This window comes from Diadema setosum, chromosome 22 (assembly GCF_964275005.1).
Source record: "Diadema setosum chromosome 22, eeDiaSeto1, whole genome shotgun sequence".
NCBI lineage: Eukaryota > Metazoa > Echinodermata > Echinoidea > Diadematoida > Diadematidae > Diadema > Diadema setosum.
The window spans coordinates 21,576,481-21,583,127 of record NC_092706.1 but is presented as its reverse complement, the minus strand read 5'-3'; the positions used below and the strand labels follow the sequence as shown (position 1 = coordinate 21,583,127).

Genomic DNA, 6,647 nt, shown 5'->3' with positions numbered 1-6,647 from the left:
TTGTGGGCTGACCTAAAAAATTACGCACACGAAATGATTATGTTTGATAATTAATAGTAGGAAGATCTGATGGTATCTTATTGCATTTTTTTTTCAAAGAAACATGGAAGGAACCGCGGTCTCTGCAAAATGGGAAAAACATGGGTGGTGTAAATTCGAAATTCCGTGTTTGAAAAGCGGCAAGTCTACAAAATGGTACCTCGTTCACCTTGCCTACTATTATGCTCATCCTAACAGAATTTTGTAAGCATGACTACCTCCGTGTCTCAGAATAACGTGGCACACAGGGGATTTCCACCATGGCACATAAGGAGTTGAAATCCGATCAAATTTCTTATGTTTTATTCTATCATGATGCGCCAAAAATGTACTAACCGGATCTCCGATAGCCCCCCCCCCCCCCCATTCGTGTCTACTTAGTATTTTGTGGCGCCAATCGAGTGCACGTGTGATCGCCAGCCCGCGCGCACGCACATATCGCTTCTATGACCACTGAGTGGGGTTACTAGTATACATGTAGTAGCTACGCACGCGTGCGTGCGCGCACACTCGCGATGCGAGTACAGTGCATGTATTACGCAACGAGTCGAGTACCGCCGTTGAGTTGCATTTTCAAATTCTGTAAAACGTTAACGCGTACAAAGCAAAATGGCAGCGCAGAGAACGAAGAAATTTTATGCCCTGTGACTGTGATGACAGCGTTGGAAAAGGTCCTGCGGTGGACTGGATAAAGGACAATGCCCAATATTCACGTTGTTGTTCCCATGAGGAAGTGACTGTAGTGTAATGGGGCAGCGGAAAATCTGCATCAACACATCACGCAAAGCTGCTTGCAGCTAATGGTAAGTTACGTTCAACTGTATACCCTACATGTTGATTGTGTGTATGATTGAGGGTACCACCTATCGTCATCCTATTGGATTTGTAGCTTGTTTATTCCAAAAATATATTACAAATTCGCCTAAATCTTACCTCAAATATGCCATAAATACTACAGTTTCGAATGTCGTGACCGTCTTGTTGGTTTTAAATCTTCGTTTTAAAATAGCGCAATTTTAGTGCACGCAATCCGTTTTCTTCGCGCAACGTTAGTTCTAGCTGTTAGCGATCGACAACCCTCCCTCCATAGGTAATACACGTCAATTTCACAGCCATGCGTCGTTACTGAGCGCATGTGTAATTGAAACATGTCTATAGGGCTACTACTAGTTTGGTTTGTTAGTTTGTTTGTGAGTTTGATTTGCGTTTCTTCGTTTTTATTGTTTTCAAAGCTAATGACACTTACTGTAATCCCGCGCATACTTTTTCGTTCGTACGCAAACAGCCATGATAAATACGCAGGGAGCCAGGGTGCCGATGTCAAGCAGGTACCCTGCCGATAGGTGGTACCCTTACCATAAGATATAACGTTAGAATCTATTTACATGTATGTTAAGTTCAGCCGGGGGAGTTTTCAGCCGCCTCGAGACTCTACAATCACGACAATCAACTTTGCATCATACCTTTGCCCAGATATCCTGAATAGTAACCACCTGAAAACCTATGTCACATCCATAGCCACAACTACTGACTGGGAACCTGGCTGTACTATTAAATCGTTCAGACCTAAGTTGACCTTTTCCTCATTTTACTTTCAAAAATGAGAATTTGGACACAGAGGCTCAGAATTTGATTTTGTACTTACGCGTGCAGCTAACTGTAAGGAGACATACGTTTAGATTTAAGACATTCCTTGTCAAATTCCTTATGATTGTGACAAAAGTTCTTGTCAACTAAAGGCTAAAGCTAAGTCTAACCGTTAGGATACACCTCTTCACTCCATCACAAGCATTTTGCAAGTAACTTTCTGTGAGATTTTGGGTTTAACTACTTTGCTGCGGACCACGTAATATCCTTGGCAACATTCCATTGTGTGCTGAGCATGTAATATAATATTACGTCTTCATATAATGTGCAATTTGAAGCCTCAGCGCTGTGCTACCCCTACCCCTATGACATGATTGAATGTACGGGCAACAGGTGCCCCCCAAAATCAGTGATTTAGCTGTGATTTGTGAGGGTTTTGATTGGTCTCCAAGGTGAAAGTTTCTATAGAGTCTCAATTCAAAATGGCGACCTACAGTGGGAAGAAGGGTTTTGATGAATCTTTTGATGATAGTAAGTAAAGCTGCTCTTTGTGAAGGATTTGTGGAGGTATCGCAGATCAGGAGAGGATGATGCCTCACTATTTCATATTTCAAGCAATATAATTCTGGCCAATCTTTCGCCTTCTGGAAGGCATGTTTTGAGATACACATGCATTATTATGCATCAGCACCCAGGTGTTCAGTGTGCGTAAAAGCCTGCTGCAGTCCAGTGGTTAATTGTTTCATCCATTGTGAAGCATTATTATTATTATTATTATTACTTATAGTGCGCTTTTCCCACAAGGCCCAAAGCGCTTACAATCAATTCAAAATATGCACGACAGTATGCACGACAGTACGTCTTTAATCTTTTGAATGCTTTTCTTCATCTGCATTTTCAGATCAGAGGATGTTCACTCTCCATAGGCTTGAAGTATTGGAGAGGCTAGACCAACATGAGCAGGTGTACATTCAAATTGCAGAGCGCCACCACAGCAGGTTGCTTTACCAGTAAACATGGAGATTGGTGAGCTGAGGAGACTACGATGCCGCCATTACCCCCTCGAGAGTAAGGCAGCTTTCCAAGAGCTTGACAGCCTTCTAGCTTCTGGAGATTTCTTTTGCTGGTAGAAAGATATTGGTGAGCAAAATACTAGTATTTGAAAGTGTTGCCTATATGTGTCATTTTTCTTTCCCTTGACCTCTGTCCTCTGTAATCTGTTGTTAGTTTTTAACCAAATCAATTCAATGACAGTGAACATAGTGTTTATATGAAATTAAATGTCACATAAAATGAGAAATGAGATTTGAATGTTTTTTTTACATGTATAAAAAAGTAAGGAATTAATCATTTGTCTTGTCAGCTGCTTGTTTATGTTTAGTAAATTCTCTTATTTTATTTAAGGATTTGATCTTTTCAACTCTTTTTCAGACATACATCCTCAGAATCAGTGGATCCTAATGGCAGGCGGTGTGCGGCAACTCTCTGGAGAAGATTGTGGGTCATGAGATCAGAAAGACCTGCATGGCAACAACAGGTCGAGCATGAAGGGGACATCTTCGTTTGCAGATTTACAAGGTTGCCATGCTTTCGTCTCAAGTACTATTTTCAGTAAGTCAAGCCAAGCCCTCTTCAAAAACAGAATTACTTTCTTAGCCATTTTTTTTTTAATTTCCACATTCAAAGTCTTTTTTTTTCCGTTCGTTTTTATATGATACAGAGCTCTATCGTAAAGATTTGGTTGAGACTTGGCTTAAGGTTTTTGTCATGTTTTTGTTTTTTTGTGGGATAGTGAGAAACCTCTTGTAAAACACAACTGTATGAAAGACCATGTAGTTTCATGGGGATTTCTTTTTTTTTTTTTTTTTTAATGAAAATCAATTTTGAAATGGCTGGGATGTCCAAAACAGAGCAATCCTATTAGAGCTTGGAATTCAAATTTTATTACAATCTTTTAGTTGTACTTTTTGGATTTTGTAGCTATTCCATATCCGATTTCCATCAAATAAACTTTGAATTCCTCTTACCCCTAACCAGGCCAGGCCCTTTTTAGTGTTCTGTGGCCTGGGAGGGGTTGATTCAATTACCCCCCCCCCCCTCCGAGATCTCAGCGTTTGATTGCACAATCGCTATGAAATTTGGCTTGTTCATTACCCGTGGTGTAATCTACCAAGCTATACAAAAAGAAATGGAAATTTTCGTCATACAGTATATGCATAAAATCATGCATTTTGCTCCCTATCAGATATTAAAGCTCCTAGAATCCTATTTTTTGGTGAAAACATTCTTTGTGGCATTTCTAACAATGAATTTGAAAAAAAAGATAGTATCAAAATCAATTTCTTCAGTATTTTATTGTATTAATTTCTTGGTAATCTTAGGTACATGTATTTTTTTGTTTTTTCGGCCTGTTGATTCATCATTTTTTTCCCACAGAATTTATGTCAGAACCCATTTCAAGCATTATCATGATAAAATTAATTAGTTTCAGCCCATGAAAGTGAAAATGATTAGATCTTTATGAATAAGAAGAGAAAACTCAATTTGCATAGACTTTATACACAAAATCACGTTTTGAGCCATTTTCAGTCTGACAGGCATACAGAAAACGTCATGCAGCGTCATGACAGTATCAAAAGATGTGCAAGACTTCAAAGTAAAAGTCAGGGAACGATGCAGTCAAAAAATTTCATGTGGCGGAGTAGTCGCCAAAATGTGGAGGGGGAGGGGGTTGATTCAATATCTGGATACTTGGAATAAAATTTCCATGATGTTTCACTTTTTCAATCTTGAAATACATGTATGTATACACAGGTATGTACTGACAATTTAGCATTTCTTTTTCTATCATCTTTTCTACTGCAGACATGATACATTCGTATGCACAAGCAAAGGGATGCAAGATACCAGCGAGAAAGAGACCACAAACTGGGCTTGCCACTGGATTTCCAACTCGCGTGATCATAAAGGAAACATGCAGACGAGGAGGAGGACAAAGAGTGTGCAAGAGGCTCCAGCTGGAAATTAAGAAAAAGATTGACTGTCGCCTTTGTGATTGTAGACTATGGTGGGACATTTATCACATTCAGTGACATTTCTTCTCTCTTTTTATTTATAAATGAGGAGAATGTTGATTGTGTTATCTTGAATGAAAAGGAAAAGTGTCAGGATCAAGTCGGCTATGTACTACTACTTGGACTGTAAAATCAAACCAAATATTGGAAATATTTTCATGCATCATTTTTATTTATATGATCATCATTGAAAATACATATAATTCCTTATACATGTACTGTATCATGATATTGACAGAACATTACAATTTCTTTTTTCTTGCATGCATTGTGAATATGTTCCTTCATTTGCTGGACTTTCCATAATAAATAGTTTAAATTTTATGCTACATCAAGTCTACTCAGATTTAAGTTCTTTGTGTTCTCTACTCCTCTCAACTTAACTTTACATCAGGATTGCATGTTTTCGTAATACATGTACATCATATTGATCATTATTCCTGTCAGCGCTTGAAGTGTCATCTCTTGTGCCAACAAACCGTTTCTGTAATGTATTACATAACAACTTACGGATATTTCTTTTCCAACAGCCTAGAAATGAAGCATATCATTCACCTGCCCCCTTCCACCGAGTTCCACAGACATGAATTCCCCTGGCTGTTGCTGGTTTGGGCAAGCCTTCAGTCAAGCTTTGTGGTTGTTAAGGTTCAATTTTGTGAAGAAAGCATGCATAAAATCTGACTAAATTGCAGAAGCGGTCTGTTGTAATTCATCTTCATACATTTACTGTATGTTTTTTGTTATTTCATTACTTTGCAAACATTCACATGAGAGAAATCTGTGTTTCCACCTTGGAAAACAAATTTCCCTTTCAACCTAGCTACACTTACACTGTAGAATATCTTCTAGATTACATGCCTGCCCTGACAAAACCAGTGTGGGCCCCATGTGGTGTATATGGGGAAAATATGGAACTAAATTGGCAAAGCCCATTTGGCCCATATGGGCCCCAGATGGGGTGTAGGCCTACAGGGAAAAACATACATGGGTTTCATGTATACTCAGTACTTGAATTCTAGAAAAAAACAAACATTGTATTATATTTTATTGATTGTTTATGTATGCTATGAAAGCGGATATAGATTGTCACTTGTTTATCGTTGTAATTGTACATGTATATTCATTTGCACTAATGAAGTACAGGGTAACCCTTTTATAATGAGGTTGGTGGGACCACCATTTTGTCCTCGTTATAACCAGTACCTCATTGTAAACATAGGCATACTGTATGTTTACTATTTCAATATTTGCAAATTCAGATGAGACCAATAAGATATCCTCTTTTCCCAGGTTTCCCTGTACTGGTATTACTGCAATACCATTGTAGTACTACTGCAGTACTGGTACTACAGTACTACAGCAGTACCGGTACTGCAGTACCACTATTGGTACTGTAGTACTACTGCAGCATGGTACTGCAGTACTACAGCAGTGCCGGTACTGAGTACTGCAGTATCATTACTGGTACTGTAGTACTACTGCAGTACTGGTACTGCAGTGGTACTGCAGTACTACTGTAGTACTGGTACTGCAGTGGTACTGCAGTGCTGGTACTGCAGTAGTACTGCAGTGCTGGTACTGCAGTAGTACTACAGTGGTACTGCAGTAGTACTGCAGTACCAGTACTGTAGTACTGCAGTACTGGTACTGCAATACTGGTACTGCAGTACTGGTACTGCAATACTGGTACTGCAGTACTGGTACTGCAGTACTACTGCTGTGTAGTACTGGTACTGCAGTAGGCCTACTGGTACTGCAGTACCAGTACTGCAGTACTACTGATGCAATGACTACTGCAGTACCAGTACTGCAGTACTACTAGTACTGCAAGGAAGAAGTGAGGTAGTACTGCAGTACTGGTACTGCAGTACTGCAGTACTGCAGTACTAGTACTGCAGTAAAGTGTCCAATTTACTACAGTACTTCTGCAGTACTAGTACTGCAGTA

At 39.4% G+C, this 6,647-nt stretch overlaps 1 long non-coding RNA gene across 1 annotated transcript; it reads left to right on the top strand.

The window, feature by feature from the left end:
- The first annotated feature begins 516 nt into the window (after nucleotides 1-516).
- On the top strand, nucleotides 517-4,991 carry LOC140245460 (uncharacterized). Its single transcript, XR_011902340.1, has 4 exons — nucleotides 517-842; nucleotides 2,528-2,766; nucleotides 3,058-3,237; nucleotides 4,492-4,991. It is a non-coding gene; the product is annotated as an uncharacterized lncRNA (long non-coding RNA).
- Nucleotides 4,992-6,647: the final 1,656 nt, after the last annotated feature.